Raw genomic sequence first — 18,517 nt, forward strand, 5'->3', positions numbered from 1 at the left:
CATTCTGTTAACACTTCTTGTCAGTTTTCCTATTTTGGACTAAAATCAAGTACACAGATATGCTGTTATTCTGCTGTGGCAGCAAAGGCAGATATTGTGTGTTCTGTATATGTTTTGGTATCGCTTAGGATAATGTTCTTTCGTCAAATAGGACTAGCAGACGAACTTTTGCACCCGTGTTCCAACGTTAAAAACTGTATGAAGTTCAGTTTTCTGGGAAAAATAGTGTATATAACCGCTTTATGTTGTTTAAATTGATGAGATGTGTGCATTTGGTTGCGTGTGATCTGTTTATTAAATACATTTCGGCTTCTGCCATAAATGATTTTATGACGAGCTACAACCATCTTTTAGCCTAACATTCGATGGAGGCTAAAGAACACACTTATCCCTAAACGGTTCAGTTGTATGCAGACTCAGTGTCACGTGGGAAGAGTCTAGCTTTAGCCTCTTCGGATCCTGAGTCTACACAGAGAACAACGCTAAACAAATTTGCTACAAGGAAAAAGAAAAAAGACGACCAAGCATCCGCAAGCGACGATCAGGGTTTCAATTTTACTCTCTTTTATCTTTAGTAGTCTTAAGTTTATTAGGTGAAAGAATCGTGAATTTTGTCAGTAGATTAATGACTTTAACTTAATCGATCGGAAGCGTGGGTCGACAGAAGACCGGTTTCCTTTGTTCCCGGGATGGCAGAACGGGGGCTGGCACTAACAATTAACAGCCACAGCGCTGGAAGTGATTTTGCGCTGGAGGATATCGCCTATCGCTACACTAGAGGAAATCTTTAATCTGCTACCTTTAGTTGGGGACAGTGCTGCCGTCGGGCAACGTTTTCGAACTTATTCCTCCTGAATCAGTGAATGTCGTAACGAGCTAAAAATAGAAGTAAGCTTCCAGCAGCATGAGTTTACACTGTGCACGCGCGTGATGAGTCATGCGACCTACTTTGGACAAGCAGTGGAATCGGGTTGCTTTTAGAGTGGCGAGTTTCACCCCAAAGCTAACAAGCTTACCTGCCCAAGTTCGAACGAGAAATTCGGAAGTAATCAATTCCATCGAATATTCATTGAGGATGAAAGTAGCTTGTTCATTTCAATGCTTGTGATTCTCTCAGGTGCCAGGATAAGGTTCCGTTACTCTTGCTTACCCCATAACACATGCGTATGCATGCATAAAGAGCGATTACTTCCCTTTGTTTATTTGGTGTTGAATCACTAGCTTTGGAGTGCAAATGTTAGCAATACTAGTGGCGTAGCAGTAGCACTAACAAAAATTAGAAGTGCACCCAACAGCAAGAATAACAAGCAAGCCGAGTATGCAGGGCAACAACTGATAACAATGTTAATAATAATATACTAATTGTTTAACAGTTACTTAGTTGATCAGGTAACAACATGTTCGGGAGGCCGACCTCCTAGAGCAACCCAGGGGAAGAGACCGACAAGGCCACAGGAGGAGCTGCCTAGGCCGAGGGAGGCTGAGAACAAAATACAGCGCCGGACAGGGACCGCAGCTGCGTCTTCCCACGTGCCCAGCAGTGACAGTGACAGCCAGGGGGCCTGGTTTGAAGAGGCGGAGCACGCCAGCAGACAAGAACCTCAACAACAGCAAGGTACTGATGCGGGCTTCGTTAACAGGTTAAAATCCCTAGAGGTGGCGGCCAATCAGGCTAGACAAGATTTTGAAGCCAGGATTAGGGCGTTAGACTCAGGCTCAGAACTTTATTACAAAAGGATAAAGGTTTTAGGCAAAGCCTATTCTTCCAACCTGTCCTTTATACAACACATATCAATCAATCAATATGAGGCTTATATCGCGCGTATTCCGTGGGTACAGTTCTAAGCGCAGGGATTTATTTTAATTTTTTAATTTTATTTTATGCAATTTATATTGCGTACATATTCAAGGCGCAGGGATTTATTTATTTATATAAAGACAGACGCACATTACAAATATGAATTCAATCATTACAAATATGAATTCAATCATACAGAAATACATTGTATGGAATGCAACACAATGTGCATTTAAGGAATTACATAAGGAGAACACAAAATTACATTGACATAGTTATACCTTTCATTGGGAATAAAGTTGCTCCGATCAGCTACACATCCGTCAACACTAGTGCAAAATGTTTAACAAAATAACAATCGAACAAGACATTTCATTCACGAATGATGTGTGAACGTGACTGTCTCTTAAACATTTTCACTGAAGTTGCATTTCTTATCTGTTGGGGGAAGGAGTTCCAGAGAAACGCTCCCGAGAAGGCTAAGCTCGATTTGTAGAGGTCTATGCGAGGTATAGGAGGGACGAATTTTTGGGACCCATACCCCTTTAGGCATGTTTGAAATGTGATTGCAAATATTTAGGACAGTCGTCATTTAGAATTTTATACATGAACACAGTCTCGTTTAACGTCAACTGATCTTTCAAGGGGAGGAAATTCAAGAGCTTTAGTTTATCATCCGTGGACCTATTCAAACCATGCAGAATAAGTTTTGCAGCTCGGCGATGCAGGGAATTGAGTCTTTTTAAATGAACATCACCGCAGTTATCCCAAAGTGTCGATGCGAAGTTTATATGAGGCATTATGTGGGCGTAATAGAACATTTTAGAGCTGGTCGTAGCAAGTCAGCAGGGGCAAAGCGCTGAAAAGGGGGAATCAGGCTCTGGACAGCCCTTTCACTTCGGTAACGGACAAAAGTAGCTGCGAGGCGGTTGACACCCCTCCAAGCCAGGGCTTAGATGGCTTAGCCACCTCGCCCATCTGCCTGGTGAAGTTAGTTCATACATTAGAACAGTACCCCAATCAAGCTGATGCTCAGGTTCTTAGGGAAGGATTTTAGCCAGGGCTTTAGGATACCATATCAGGGAGAAAGAAAGCATGAAAGACTTGATTGTCTCCCCTGTGGGGTTGGTGGAAGTTTACACCAGGAGAACACAGACTGATATTTGATCTTTCATAACCTCATGAGGATAGTTCGGTTGACGGAGGTATATCAGCTAAGCTATGCGCCGTACAATACACAACTTTTGATGCAGTAACATGTATGAATGGATATCAAGTCTGCATTCAGACTCCTTCCTTTACACCCTTTAGATTTTGGATTGATGGGCATGTTGGTCGAAGGCATGTTCTTTGTTGACAAGGCACTGCCATTTGGATGTTCTAGCTCGTGCCCCCCCCCCCCCTGTTTGAGAAATTTAGTACCTTTCTAGAGTGGTGCATGAAACAAGCTAACTTCTCCTGTGATGTAATCCACTACTTGGATGAATTTCGTGGGGGTGGTGCTTCGAGGAGCAAGCTCAAGCAATGTTGGACAGTATGCTATCAACTTTTGCGATTTAGGAGCCCCTATTGCCCATTGCCGCAGACAAAGTAGAGCGTCGCAGAGAGGCATCCGGAAGCCTGCCCAGTATTGGCCATGCAGGCTTATCTACAAGTCAGACCCAGCGGGTCAGGGCTGCTCTTCAAGCAATTTGATGGCGCGCCTCTAAGCCGCTACCAGTTCCAGGCCATGCTGAAAAGTGGGGCGAAGGCACTGGGCTGGGAGGTGAACAGATTCACCTCCCACTCATTCCGCATCGGGGCAGCCACCACAGCAGCTATGAATGGCACACATAGGGGCATGAGTGGCCTGTACCGTCACAGCATGTTATTCATTTTGCTGCCCATCTCTCACTAACGGGAAGGGCCCATACAACGGCTCGCACCTATTTGGCTGGGATTGGTGCAAAACACAAGCTGAATGGATGGGATGACCCCACAGAGCATTTCCTGTTGAAGAAGTTATTGCAGGGCATGGCTAAGCTGGATAGACGACAGGATCAAAGGAAACCTATCACTTTTCAGAGACTCAAGGATTTAATTGGTGTCCTCCCGGGGGTGTGTGCTAATATTTTTGAACAGGCACTGTTTACAGCAGCCTTTTGCTTTGCCTGCTGCAGCGTTTTGGTTTCTTTCGGGTCAGTGAAATAGTGGGCCAAGGGAACGCAGTAAAGGGAGGGCGAACTGGGATCAGTTATGCCGATGTGGTACTAGGAGAAGACCTGACCGTCCATATTGCGGGGTCGAAAACAGACCAAGCAAACAAGGGCGAAAAGGTTGTGATGCGTAGAGTCGAGAGGCATCCCCAAGTTTGCCCAGTGAGAGCGATTGCCCAGTGGAGGCACTTTGATGAGTCATCACTGACCCGATACCAATTTCAGGCGGTTCTAAAGAAAGGGGCTAGCGTTCTGGGTTGGAAAGTAAACAGGTTCACTTCCCACTCATTTCGTATTGGGGCAGCAACCACAGCTGCGGTCAATGGCACGCCCATGAGAGACATTATGGCTTTGGGAAGGTGGGGATCACAGGCAGTGACAAAGTATGTCAGGCCCGACTTGGAGTGATAGTATGGGTCTTGTGTAAATAGAATAGTGGCCAGGTTTTCACCGCCAAAAGATTTTGTGTGTTTTGTATGAGGCTGGTTCACACCGCTGCAGCGTTTGTTTTTACTTTGTGTTTTTCTTTAATATTTCAGAGTTACTGCTTTGGAAGGTTGTCACCTCCAAGTAGTGACGACAAAAGGTACAGGTATAGAAATGAGTTCATGTTTTAGTCCTAATCCACCTTCTCTATCGTAGTTCCAGGAGTCATCGTAGTTCCAGGAGTCCTTATCCTGGGATCAAGTCTGGTGGTCAGGCTGCAGCAGTTCTGCAGTACAAAAGGCACTGGGCTTCAGCTACCGCTGCCGGTGGTGTGGGCTGGGAAGTCCGGCCTTGGGTTTCCCCGGGCTCGGGCCAAGCTGATTGAAGCACTGGGGGCGCCCCCTCACCGAGCTATGTGGTACTCCATGTCGGAGGGAACGACGTGTGCCGGGTTGACCAGAAGCGCTGGCGTGAGGAACTCGATGATCTGGTATGCTTTGTTAGGGCTTTTTGCCCGAAGGCGACCGTTGTCTGGTCGGACATGCTCCCGCGAAATTCGGGAGACATGAAAGCTTTTCCAACGGGGGAGAAAATTCCCGCAACCAAAAAAAACAAAAAAACAAAAAAAAATTAAACCGAAAGGCGAGAGGCCGCATTATGCAAGAGAAAGAAAAGGGACGGATTGTTTACCACCCAAATTTTGACCACAGCTACCTTGCCGAAGATGGGGTGCATTTGAGCACCAAGGGGCTGGACCAGTTCAAAGCTGACTTTGAACTGCAATTAACAGCTATGCTTTTAGGCTAAAAGGGGGCTGGAATGGGTACGGATTGGCGAAAAACATCTATAGAATAGCTGTTAGGTGGCGGAAGATAGGCATGGAAAAGGGGAACACTTTACATGTCTGTCTATTTCAGTTTGTTAAAGTTTTAAAACATGTAATTTCTAGTGAAAATGAAACCTTTTTAGAGCTTTTCGTAGCTGTACTGCAGGACCCCAGTGTGAGCCCTAACAAGCCACGGGATGTGGTGCGGTTCGGGGTCCTGTCACCTCCAGATAGCCTGAAAGCCTAGAATTCCTCTGTGAGGAGCTGGGAGCAGCGCACTTACAAAAGCAGCAGCATGTATGCCTAAAGAAAGCACTGGGTTGGTTTACATCACCCACATGCTAGCTGAGGTAGTGCTAGGATGGTCAGAAAGACCTGTTGCTGGTCAGTCAATCTGGGGCCAGCTAACTGGGGGGGAAGGGGTTGCTAATAGTGTTCACTTTAACCATGTCTATCTGCTACCTATCCGTGCCCATTCATATGCCAAATATGTATAATACAAAGATTGCAACATGTGGAAAACATGAATAAATGTGAATTGAACTGTTCATACCTCTTGTGTCTTCAACTTACCTCCCTTGGCATAGTAGAGCGAATTGCTGATCATCACTTTTGTAATTGCATTGACAAAGTATAATTGGCCCAGCATAACTGTAACGGTTATTTGGATTGGTATCCTAACTGCGATCGCCCAGTTGAAAAAAGGTTATGTGTGAGACCACAACTGGAGGATCAGTGGTAGGATAGTGATTGGGATAGAATGTCATTTGTGATGCCAAGGGTGGTTTTGTGTTGCATGGTTGTTGTCTCGTAATAAATACATTTCGGCTTCTGCCATAAATGATTTTATGACGAGCTACAACCATCTTTTAGCCTAACATTCGATGGAGGCTAAAGAACACACTTATCCCTAAACGGTTCAGTTGTATGCAGACTCAGTGTCACGTGGGAAGAGTCTAGCTTTAGCCTCTTCGGATCCTGAGTCTACACAGAGAACAACGCTAAACAAATTTGCTACAAGGAAAAAGCCCACCCTCCATCCCCTTTGTCATGTAGTAATGTGTAAGAGTTGCGTACTTAGTTTAACACTCATTTGGATAAATATGCATAGTTTGAATGAAAAAGCCCACCCTCCATCCCCTTTGTCTTGTCTTGGTGGTAATATTTACTTAATTGCTTTAACACGTGTTGTAGAAATGTATAATTTGTCGTCCTTTAGCGTATCATCATGTTTTTTGCGTGCGCGCGTGTGTGTATGTTGTCTGCTCGGCACGAATGGCGGAAGATAGGCATGGAAAAGGGGAACACTTTACATGTCTGTCTATTTCAGTTTGTTAAAGTTTTAAAACATGTAATTTCTAGTGAAAATGAAACCTTTTTAGAGCTTTTCGTAGCTGTACTGCAGGACCCCAGTGTGAGCCCTAACAAGCCACGGGATGTGGTGCGGTTCGGGGTCCTGTCACCTCCAGATAGCCTGAAAGCCTAGAATTCCTCTGTGAGGAGCTGGGAGCAGCGCACTTACAAAAGCAGCAGCATGTATGCCTAAAGAAAGCACTGGGTTGGTTTACATCACCCACATGCTAGCTGAGGTAGTGCTAGGATGGTCAGAAAGACCTGTTGCTGGTCAGTCAATCTGGGGCCAGCTAACTGGGGGGGAAGGGGTTGCTAATAGTGTTCACTTTAACCATGTCTATCTGCTACCTATCCGTGCCCATTCATATGCCAAATATGTATAATACAAAGATTGCAACATGTGGAAAACATGAATAAATGTGAATTGAACTGTTCATACCTCTTGTGTCTTCAACTTACCTCCCTTGGCATAGTAGAGCGAATTGCTGATCATCACTTTTGTAATTGCATTGACAAAGTATAATTGGCCCAGCATAACTGTAACGGTTATTTGGATTGGTATCCTAACTGCGATCGCCCAGTTGAAAAAAGGTTATGTGTGAGACCACAACTGGAGGATCAGTGGTAGGATAGTGATTGGGATAGAATGTCATTTGTGATGCCAAGGGTGGTTTTGTGTTGCATGGTTGTTGTCTCGTAATAAATGAAATATTGTTGAAAACTGACCGTCGGATTGCAGTCTGTTGTTGAAGAAACTGAGTGAAAAGAAATTTGAAAGGGGAACTACTCTTATCGCTAGACAAAGTATGAGAGTTACTTGCCTTGGGAATTTGCTTGTGATGAACGTTTGTGCACAGCAGATCTAGATTCAGAAAACAACCAAACTCATGGATTTTATATGGAGATTTATGTGTTCAGGCCTGTAGTTGTTAATTTAAATGCGGTATGTTTGTATTGTTTGCTCCAGAGATGTATACTTCGTACATTAGAGCGTTCGGAACTTTTCAGTCGTAAAAGTAGTACCGACGCAGAACAACTTCTCAACCCAGCAACAGCCTGAATCCTCGATAGTGCAATGGGTTGAGACACACACACACACACACACACACACACACACACACACACACACACACACACACACACACACACACACACACACACACACACACGCACTCTCTCTCTCTCTCTCTCACACAAACACACACTCACACACACACGCCACGCACACACACACACACACACACACACACACACACACACACACACACACCGTGGCACGCGCACACACCCACAAATACACACACACACACACACACAAACACACAAATACACTCACACACACACACACACACACACACACACACACACACACACACACACAATATGTAATATCATTGCGTACTGGTTACACATATTGGATCTTCCAAAAACATCTTATCTGAGCAAAGTATATAATCTTATGTACACCAAAGGCAGTGAAACATATCCATGGACATCATTTGTAAAACAATTGTTAGAAGTCATAAGTTAGATCATGTGTGGAAAAATCAGTCCAATTTTAATGTCAAAAGGTTAAAATATGTTATATGTAAAAGATTGGAACTCCAATATGTGACCGTCCACCACGAAATGAGTCGCATGTCACCTTTGCATGGTTTTCATATTTTTACATTTTCCTAAAGAGTGTTTTTTGCTCTATTCTGTGGTGAAAACCGTTATAGAAAAGAGCAAAAACGGTTTGAGTTTTAAGCATGTGACTAAGCTGACCCTCACACTGTTACCAAACACTCCCCGGACTTATATTAAGCCTAGCGCAGAACCGTGCGCGGTGACATGCGACTCATTTCGTGGTGGAGGGTCACAATTATATACAATTCTGGAAAGGTCAAATAAGACGTTTACCAAAGTTAAATTTTTATCAAAGATTAGTAACAAATTATAAAACGGAACCATATCTGTTATGCATAAAACAAAGAAAATATAAACATTCGTTGTGTAAACTAAGAATAAGTGCCCACGACCTGAACATTTTTACTGGTAGATACAGCAATACACCTTGGGAAAATAGATTATGTGAAACATGTGGAGTAATAGAAGATGAAGTACATTTTCTAGATAACTGCATAGAAAACAACCAATTACGAAAATATTTCATGAGTGAAATTAATTGACCTACCAAGTCATCTTTTGCAAGTAGACAAAGTACAAACTAAATTGGGAGAATTTGTATATAATTGCTTCCCCCCTAAAAGAAACAATGTGATCATTTGGTTATTTGCCTTCCCGTGTCTTATAAACACTACGTTTCATGACAATAAAGTTTATTCGTATTCGTATTCACACACACACACACACTCACAAACACACACACACGCACACACACACACGCACACACACACACACACACACACACACACGCGCGTGCGCGCAGGAAAAGAACATCAAGTCACAATTTTCAGTTTACACAAATTACACTTGATATGCCTTCACACTCACAGTGATTTGCAATTCATCTTTAGATCACACTGATAAAGCAAAATCTCACCTATCTCCTTTTTCGATGTGCATGCAGTGAAAGAACAGAATATAGGACATGTCGATCTTTGCGCAATTACGATTCACTGCTCTAATACCTGAGCTGACTTCGCAACGTTGTCACAAGCAAGTGCACTTGAACTGCCTTGGGTAGTACTTCAGAGGCTTCTTGCGGTGACCTACCGTATATTTCGTTTCGTGTAAACAATTCTTTATCAGGAGTTGTGGCTACGTCGTATTCCGATTTTTTTCTGAAAGGGGGTTGCCTACAATATGTGCACTTTTTCAAAGCGTGTACCCTCTACAATTGTCACTGAAAACTTCGTGTAACAAAAGTAACTGTTATGATATGGTTCTTTTTGCTTTGTTTCTGTTCTAGTTGTTTTAATTTTGGTACCTTTTCGAAGATGCTTTTTGATATATTGAACTTCGTACGGAAGTACGTGCTGAGCGATCGAGAAGAAGAAGAAGAAGAAGTACGGAAGTGGCATATTGATCAGTTATAATAAACACGAATGTGACAGGGAAAACAACAACTACAGGCGGATGATAAAATATATGTGATCAACGTGCCTAGCAAACAAACTAAAAATACAAGAAAACAACCACACGCTTTACTTACTTGATTCTCCCTTGGCCTTGACTGCAAAGCAATCGAATTATTTTCTGATTGACTTTGGACCGAATGTGGGACAGGTCGGGGTTAGTATGGTATAGGATTGTCGGTCTCCGGTGTAACACACCGTCTTGACCCCCACCTTAAATTGTCCCTGGGGGATGGTTTGGGTTACGGAATGAGATGGAAGCCGTCTTTTATAGCATCATCTTCATGATCAGTCCTTTGATTGAGTTAATCTTAATGTGGACTTGAGGAAAGAAAAGTCAGACACCCTTCTCCAGGCTTTCCAGTTGGGGGCCATCGTCAGGAAAGGACACATGCGTCCAGTCCTCGATATTGTCGGACCAGTTCTTGTGTTAATCTTGCGTTTGCGTCCTTCCTCGACGGCGCCTTGTGTTATGGCTTTGGGGAGAATGTCACACCTTGTGACGTCTCCAAACCACTCTTTTGACCTGATGGTTGTCACTAGAGGTTCTAATTCTTAAGTGGCCTACGATTTTCTTGACCAAGGACCGCACACAGTCATTGGTCTTGTGCTCTATATATGATTTTCGGAGCAGTTTTCTCAGTTACTTGGTCTTGAATGCCTGGATTCTACTTTCAACGTCAGACAGCTGTACCCATGGCTCACAATTGTACAGATGAATGGAAACAACTAGCGACCTGAAGAGCTTGAATTTTGTTTGGAAGCTGATGTTGTTTTTCCACTCACTGTCAACGACTGCTGTGCTGTAAAAATCCGTTTTTGGATTTATAGTGTACATTTTGTAAAGCAGATTGGCTCCCTTATACTTTAAATTGATAACTTCTTCCAGGGGCTCTTTATTTATGATTATCAGTGTTGGTGGTGGCACTGGTGATTTTCGTGCAGTTCACCATGATCTTTAAACTTTGCCGTACTAATATTCATCCTAAAAGCGCAGAGGGGTGGGTAGAGGGGTGGGTCAGAACGAGATGTTACACCGGTTGATGACGTAAGCATTTTTCAACGATCGTGGCTGTGCTTGGTATATTATGGAGGCCAGGATAACCGAGTTAGAGTAGCCAATCAGGTAGCTTATCCCAGGACGACTAATTCCCAAACATTCTTTTATGGGGACAATAATGTATCATGTGAATTTAGTTTGTGTAACTACAATGTCTGTTCGGCTCTTCGTCGTCACTACTTGAGACTAGAAGTCTCTCTGAACACTGACATATAGGACATGGATTACCGGGAACTACCTTCTGGTTCCTCATCTTCAACGACAAACGGTAAACGTGTACATGTATGAGTGTTCATGCGTGTGAGGGCGATCGGAAGAGAGAGAGAGAGAGAGAGAGAGAGAGAGAGAGAGAGAGAGAGAGAGAGAGAGATATAAAGAGAGATAAAGAGAGAGATAGTAAGACAGATTTGTGTGTGTGTGTGTGTGTGTGTGTGTGTGTGTGTGTGTGTGTGTGTGTGTGTGTGATCTTTTTTTGTATAAGAGCACAATCGTTTTAGAAAAAAAAAACAATAACCTGGTTGCCTTCTGTGGTGGGTGCAATGGGGCATTTTGCAAATGGATATCTCACAAAATATATCTCAACCATAATGTTTTGTGATGCGTGAATTTGCAGGGATAGTCTTACCCCATGTAAAGGCCTGCACACATCTGAGGTTGTCAGCCGAATCGTTTACACGAGAAGTACTCTGCCTTAAATAATGATCTTAACTCTGGTCTCTTTGTATCAATCTCGTGGAGGCTTCTGTGAACATGCAAACACAAACAGGAAATAATTGATTCACATGTTATCTCCCACTACTTTTATTTGACGAATTTGTTTTTATTACAATGATCTGCGTCCATTTTGAAAATTCTAGTTTCTATTTTAGAAAAAAAACTGTACATGGCAGTTCTGTGCAAGTGATCTTTCTGTTTTGAATTTAATTTCTTGTGTGTTTCCATTACGCATGTACAGTAAAGCCTTTGCTTAGCCTGAGTAGACTCTCCACAAATCTATTCTGTTTTGGAACTCTCTACCCTGCATGTGCTTTATGGTCTATTTGTCAATGGTATCTTTGTGTGTGCGCGTGCGTGCGTGCGTGCGTGTGTGTGTGTGTGTGTGTGTGTGTTTACTTTTAACACTGTATGCTAAGTTTTGCTTAGTGCTTGGGATCTTGGTGTTATGTCTCAGTTAAATGTATGCTTTGTATGCGTGTTGATTTGTGCTAGTTTATTCTATAATGAATTTGTAAAGCGCCTGGAGCCAATTGATGGGACTCGCGCTATAGAAAAGTTATTTATTATTATTATTATTATTAGTATTATTACACAAACCATTGTTTACTTGACGTTTTTCATGTTAACTGATGACACAACTCTGAAATAATAGACAATCGAACTCTAAGTGTCATGTTCTTTTGAATACGTGTGTTCATTGTGGTGCATTTGAACTGAATAACAGTTTCATTGATCGTTCTTACTATACAGAGTTTCCAGACAAAGAGCTCAGTCTGGAAGCACAAAGGACACATCGCAATTTACTCGGAGGTGAGGAAGAATAAGAGCATGTGAAAATGTTGGAATCAAGAATCAGTATGTTATAAATTAACAATGTCGCTTAAATGTTCCCAACCGTTCCTCTATTTTTGACACCGTTTGTAGAACTCAAGTGTGGCTTTAATACGAAGATAATATTTTTTTCAGTGAATGTAAGCTTAGCGAATATCTCCAAGGTTGGTGTGCGTGAACTTCAGTGTGTACATGATAATTCCACAAGTACGACTTTCATGTTCTCTTCAATATGCATTCTTTTATTCTTGCCTGTTGTGTCTCTTGTCCACTTCAAATGCAATTGGTTTTTTGCTCGTTAAAATATGTTCGTAATGACTCTCCGAAATTGCTAGTGACACGAGCGCTTTCCTATGGGGGTAACATTGAAACCGGTTGTATTTGTGTTGTTTAAAAAAGATCAGACACCGATTGACACACAAACAAAATTTCGCTAATATGTTGCATGTGATATCTTTAGAGAGTGATGAAACAAGTATGAAAAAAATGAGAGAAATCAATCGAACAGATTTTATGCTACGTTTTTTTTTAAATCATGACATGCCAAGATTCAGATAAACGAGGGTTGGATAGTTCAATTGGATTTCTGCCCGATCAGTTACAACCACAAGACTAGCTGTGACCTACTTTGGAATTTGTATTAAACCCTGGTTTACGCGTGTTGCAATGATGTATTTCTATTTGAACTATGTAACGTGTCTTTTCGATATGGCTGGAAATAGCGTAATAACGTGACGTTTTTGTTGGCTAAAAATATATCAATTGTTTTATTCACTTTAACATATTCCATGGAGCATCCGAGCGATTTCAACTACACAATGACACAATGCCGAGCAGGATCTCTACAATCACAATACAAAAAATGAAAACAATTGACCGTGACATTTATGCACAGATCTGCACAACGTACCATTACCCCTATGTTGAAAAATGACTCCAGAATAATAATAATAATAATGCAAACTTTTATAGCGCTATTCTAGAAAAATGTCTACTCTTAGCGCTTTACAATACATACATCGACCAAGCATACTATACACGCACAGGCAAAGAAACCGACCAAACATAACCAACAAACTATACATGCACAGGCAAAGAAAACGACCAAACATACAATACACGCACAGGCAAAGATAACGACCAAACATAAACAAACATACTATGACCAAACATAACGAACAATCAGCACATGTAATAATTACTGACAACAAGCTTACAGAAGAGGTAAAAGTGATCGTACTCTGACAAAAATGTTGAGATATATGTAAGCACTGTTTTAAAGTGTTCATCATCTCATGTCTGAAAATAGATACAAGTGTGTCTTCAGGAAGTTTAAACAAATTCCATTAAAATCATTTGCATTAGGACGTAACCCTTAACCGTGTGTGAGTGTGTTGGGTGGGATTAATTCATCAATAGATGAAGCAGTTTTTGCATTGGCAATTTTATCAGTGGCATTTTTGGTGTCACCCTGAATTTAATGTGCCTCGCATGTATATATACTGTATAGTTTATTTCGATTTTACTCTGACTGGGAATGCTGTTTTTCAGACAATTCAAAACAACTCGTCCAAAATGTCGAGCGTGAAGGCGCATGCCTCTTGTTTGACTATGACATGTTTTACGACCCAGAGGATGCAGAGGACAACGCCAACGAGGGTACGTGTTATTAAATGACATTTTCTTAAAGGTGTACTTTCTTAGAAGCCATTTTGGGAAAGTCCCTCACATAAACCGGATTTGTATAAGTTCAAGGGAATATACTGTAATTAAGTCACACCTGCAATGATTTTCTTGAACGTGCTCTGCAATTCCTTAACTAAACTACTTTAGATACATTTTTATCGGCGAGCAGGATTTTTCGACAAACCCACCCTGAGAAAGGAGTCCCGACTTCCCTTTGTCGTCAAACATAATTATTCAGTTCTGATGGGTATGCATTTGTTAAAAACAAACAATAACCGATCGTTGGATTCGGGAATCTGTAATCCAACTGTTACATACAGATTCCATGCTGCACATTACTAAAACGCATTAAACACACTGTCCATTTGAGAATATAGAACATGTGTAGGCATCGCTCGATTGTAGTGAGTAGTCGACTAAACAATGCAAAGCCTATAACAAAACTTGTCATTATGATTATCATGATGATACCAAAAATAACTTTACTGAGAAAAAACCAAAACCAGTATGGGCTCAAATGAAAACATAAGAGATGAGAAAATATATGAATGGTCTGATTCTAAGACCCTCAGGACAAATCGGATTTGTTTGCATTTTTCATGGGATGATACCTACTTCTTCAAAGCGGGGGCAAGGGAGCTAACCCACTTTGTAAGGATTACTGAAATAGTTTAGCTAGAGTTCTCAAAAACACAATCAGTGATTCCTCTACCTTTTAAAAAAAGAGATAAATGTGACGATTCGGAAATGTTTACACCAGGCACGTTAACGAAAGATAAATACTATTTATATAGTAGAGTGAATGCACAAAACATTTGACAAGAAACTTAGACCAAATCAAGATGCATTTGCTGACCCCGAATAAGTGCAAAAGAACTATTTTTGTGTGGATCAGTATCGTGCTTGCAGTTCACACCTTGTTGCCTGTTGGAACAAACACATACAAAGGAGCCTTATGTGTAAAATACCTTCTGTTTCAGATGGCAGTAAGGTTGAGATGCAGCTTCGGAAAGAAAAAGTATATCATCAAAACACTGTGCTACTACAGCTGTTTAGAGATTTTGCCAATAACAACCCAGTGTCTATCTGGCTATCGCAAACTTTGCAATGGGATCTCAATTTACCAATGACGACATCGCCTCCCGACATCCCCGGTTTTGTTCAAGTGTTCATGCTTTGTGTTGGGTATCCGCCCGTTCTTTTGTCGCTCTATGAGACGGACGGCAGTACGATCGATGTTGAATCTTACACTGAGGACCTTGCTTACCAACTGCACGATAACATCCTGAAGTATTGTTGTGTCGACTTCCATGTATTACCTTGCAGTATGACGTGCGCTAATTTCACAGCGTCTTCTTTGAGAGCAACAATTGAACTGGAGTTAAAGACTGTGGGGAGATATTTCAAGGGCCAAACCCTCCTACTTGACCAAGAAAGCTTTTTTGAACTAAAAAATGCCACGACAGCACTTGTGGGAGCAACATTTGTTCCATGTCTTTTGGAATCTACCCAAGAAGAAAAGGTGAAGTTTGCACCCTATTCGGTGTTATTGTTTGTTATTCTGCATAAATGAGATTACGAAGAAATCAGTTAGTTTCAGATTAATAATGCTATTCTATATATTTGTTACACTTTAGTACTGTAAGGGTCAGTCCAGTATGTTTGCTGACATTTTACAGGTAGATTTGTATTTATTATTGCACTAATGTAAGCATAGAAACACGCTAGCATGTTTCACAAATTGTTTAAGTTGTCAAGTTGAACGGAGTCTTAGCCATAAAAGTGTATATTCATTGCAATTAAGTCAAATATACTTTTATGACAAAAAACAAATGTCTGCGACTGAACGTTTCACTCTATCAACTCTAATCACTATTTTGTAATTAACCAGAAGTGTCTGTGGACCGCGGAATGATGATATCACCAGAACTAGAATGTAAAGATCACTTTATTTAGCCACCGTATATAGGATTGAAGCTAATAAGTAATACTGCCCCCAGAATGCTCCAGATGAAATTGTGTTTATTCTCCAAAGAAATGAAGATAATCATCCGATCCGGCCTTCAGTGTTTACAGATTAAGCTTTTGAAAGTAACCCGTGTGTTTGTGATGAAATTCTGACAGTTGTGGCTGTTCCTCATGGGTAAGAAGAGCAGGGATGCCCTGTCCGAACTGATTGAAAGGCTGCATGATGAGGGTCGATACGAGATCGTCTGTCATCCCGACGCACCCTTTAATGACAAGATCGTGACCCTTGAGGCAGCTAAACGAATTAGTTTTACTCAAGACGTCAAAGTAAAATGTGCAGCTGCTGAAGAGCACTCTTGTTTGGAGTAAGTCTTTGTTTTGCTTTGCTTGTTTGTTTGTTGTTACTTTTTCTCTCCACTCAGCGCGTGATGCAATTAGTTTTATGAACTGAGCAAACACATTGTTGGACTCATGTTCGTAGCCAACTAAAACATTCATTCCCGTGTCATTTCATTCAAACTGTATATGCTATTAAAGGCCTTTCACTTGGCTATCTGCCACACGTTTCGGGTCTAAGATTTCTGTTATAGGAATCACGTGACCACCGCCGAAGTAAAGGTACCCCCAAAATCGACCTGACAAAAACTTCAGGTACTAATTAAAAAATCTACAAAAATTCCTAATAGGCAAATCATTTATCTATTCAGAACAGGTTGTTCTGGTTTACTTTCTTGCGTATCGCTTGTGTTATGTCATTTCTTGTACATCATTGTAAAGAGTGTGAATGACGTTTTAGTTTAGATGTCAAACGCTTAGAGCAAGCCTTTTTAACGAAAGTTTTTGATTTAGCGCTATATAAATGTTCTTCTTCTTATTATTATTATTATTCTTTCTACTGGTGCAGTTGTGAAGCGCATGAGCAGTAGAAAATTAGAGGTTTTTGAGTCCATTTTGAGGGGTACTATGACAAAAACCGCTTAATAAATGTCAGCAATGACTGAATGGATTGCTTCTAAACTGACGCACGTCTGGTAAAATCTCACATCGTTACAGAAAATGTTTTAAAACGTGTCATACATTTTTTTTAATGTATTTATTTTTTATTCCCTAATATGTTTACAAATTGTATGGTTGATCTATGTTGGACATATGCTTCAACATGTACAATACTTCTTTCTAATTAACATTAAATTAATGTATGTATGTGCAGTTGGATATGTGTCTGAAACATGCAATAATATAAACAATCAATCAATCAATCAATACGAGGCTTATATCGCGCGTATTCCGTGGGTACAGTTCCAAGCGCAGGGATTTATTTATTTTTTAATTTTTATTTTATGCAATTTATATCGCGCACATATTCAAGGCGCAGGGATTTATTTATGCCGTGTGAGATGGATTTTTTTTTTACACAATACATCACGCATTCACATCGGCCAGCAGATCGCAGCCATTTCGGCGCATATCCTACTTTTCACGGCCTATTATTCCAAGTCACACGGGTATTTTGGTGGACATTTTTATCTATGCCTATACAATTTTGCCAAGAAAGACCCTTTTGTCAATCGTGGGATCTTTAACGTGCACACCCCAATGTAGTGTACACGAAGGGACCTCGGTTTTTCGTCTCATCTCTGGCAAGTGGCGAAAATCGCGCGGCGTGACCGGCTGTTTTCTCGTCGCTGGCTGAGTGTTGTTTTGTACTCGCGGTCTGCTAGCTCGTGCACACGCAGCTGTTATTGTGGCTTAATATTCAAACTGCCTATTTACATTATGCTCTATTTTCTCACAAATTTGTGCATAGGGAATAAAATAATTTCCAACCCATGCATCTTTAACATATGCAATGCCAGCTTGAATCCAATGTTTAAAAAAAAGCGTTTTACTTCTGTACACAATGGCCGGGTTGTTAAATAAACACTCATCCAAAAAGGCATTTTGATCGTTCACAACATGCGTTCTATTTTCTAACCACATACTCAATACTTCTTTCCAACAATGTGAATGTATCAGATTCATTCCAACAAAATAATTAACACATTCTGAGCTTTTAAACAAGCTAAATTCTTCCCCAATATATTCAACAAAAAAAGTCGGTATCATTTTCACTTTTCAAACAAATCCCTTTTTACATTCTTCTCCCATGTCAGCAAAAATGATGCTTGAAAATCATACATATGTATCATCTTAATACCTCCTTTTGTATAATCTGAACACAATACATTCCTCTTTACTTTTTCATACGCCCTTTTGTTAGAGTGCTTTTTCTTCCCCAAAAAACAGAACAAAATAGTGTTTAATGTATCGAGCACCTTCTTTGGTGCCACGAGAACTTGCATCGGGTAACACGCTTGCGACAACAAAACAGTCTTAATAATACATAATTTTCCTGTAATGCTCAAATTTCTTTTTTGCGAATGTCTTATAGGTTTTAGAGCTTACATAAAAAAAATCATGACTTTGCAGGCATACCGATAGATGAGTGTTACAAATACGGAAGAGTGCATAACATCTGAGTACAAACCTGTAGTAATCCAAGATTGTTACCCAGGATACGTGTGTTACTGCTCATGC

At 41.0% G+C, this 18,517-nt stretch overlaps 1 long non-coding RNA gene and 1 pseudogene across 1 annotated transcript; both read left to right on the plus strand.

Annotated features, from left to right (window-relative positions):
* Positions 1 to 292: 292 nt before the first annotated feature.
* Positions 293 to 7,032, plus strand: LOC138956761 (uncharacterized). The gene is made up of 2 exons (XR_011452786.1): positions 293 to 1,615; positions 4,636 to 7,032. It is a non-coding gene; the product is annotated as an uncharacterized lncRNA (long non-coding RNA).
* On the plus strand, positions 2,642 to 5,793 carry LOC138956759 (uncharacterized; annotated as a pseudogene).
* Positions 7,033 to 18,517: the final 11,485 nt, after the last annotated feature.

Source organism: Littorina saxatilis, unplaced genomic scaffold (assembly GCF_037325665.1).
Source record: "Littorina saxatilis isolate snail1 unplaced genomic scaffold, US_GU_Lsax_2.0 scaffold_231, whole genome shotgun sequence".
Classification (NCBI taxonomy): Eukaryota; Metazoa; Mollusca; class Gastropoda; order Littorinimorpha; family Littorinidae; genus Littorina; species Littorina saxatilis.